This window comes from Chrysochloris asiatica, unplaced genomic scaffold, assembly GCF_000296735.1.
Source record: "Chrysochloris asiatica unplaced genomic scaffold, ChrAsi1.0 scaffold00008, whole genome shotgun sequence".
NCBI lineage: Eukaryota > Metazoa > Chordata > Mammalia > Afrosoricida > Chrysochloridae > Chrysochloris > Chrysochloris asiatica.
This window is the reverse complement of record NW_006408526.1, coordinates 31413901-31415057: the sequence shown is the minus strand read 5'-3', so window position 1 is coordinate 31415057 and position 1157 is coordinate 31413901.

Sequence of the window (1157 nt, the reverse complement as noted above, 5' to 3'; positions counted from 1 at the left end):
TATATATTTCTCCAGTGGTCCATTTGGACCTACCCCTATTGGTGATATTTAAATTATATCCAATGCTTGGTTTGGCCTATGGTTGTATCATTGTATAATGGGTTATAATGGGCTATTACGTAATGCCTCTTGGCTTATGTTTTTGCCTTTCCCCACAAGTTTACACGTGGAGAGGTTCTTTCTCTTCCTTAGGAATGGAATAAATTGATTCTAAAATGATGTTTTATGGAGAGAAGTAAGGAAGAGGAAACCTAAATATGTCTCTAAATTATTTTCAAGTTGGTCCCAGCATCATAAAAAGGGTTGACCCCAAAGGCTTAGGGGTGGGGGTGGATTTGTTATTAACACTTGTTTTCAGAATGAGATGGGAGCATCTTTCCTTTGCCATGCGCTTTGTGTATGAGACCATCATGCTTGGGTTAGAAACAATTATGCACAAAGCTTTGAGTCAATTGTTGGAATCAAAACATCTCATTCTGATCACTTGGTTTAATTTTTTTTTTTTTTTTTTTTTAATAGGGGTGGGTGGGAGGGTACTGTGCCCCAAAAGGGAGGGTGTCTGCAGTAGGGATTTAGAAACACTTTGAAAGCTCATAATCTCATCAGAAACTGCCTTTAGCCATACTCCTGACCTTATAGATGAGTAACAAAAAAGATGAAATGTTCTTCAGAATTAAGCCTTGTTATTTTAATTTGCTACTTGTTTCGACATTATATCTTAAAACTTGTTACAGAATTTTCTGACAAAATACCTTTGTGAAGCAGAATTATTAGCCTCATGGGACCTGAAGTAAACAAGCTTTTTAATAAATGTAAGTGGACTTTGGTGAACTTTTAGTTCTGCTTTATCCTTAAAGGTACTTTTTTTTTTTTTTTTTTTTTAACTCCCAGAGAAAATCCACTCTCTAATCTAAAAACTCTTCTTTGGGTTAAGGAGTAAGTGTCCAAAGGTTATAGCAGTTCATGAGTTTAGAAGGAGCTAACCTGGCACCTGGACTCTGCCCCTCCGCAGCAGACAGTTTCCAACAGAAGTGTATTTAAATTCTCCAGTAGACAATGCTGGGTAGGACAAGGGAGGGGTATGGGTGGGGTATTAAGATACAGACTACTGTATCTTAACCAGTGGTTGTTGGGGAGGGGTTCCTGGAGAAAATGTC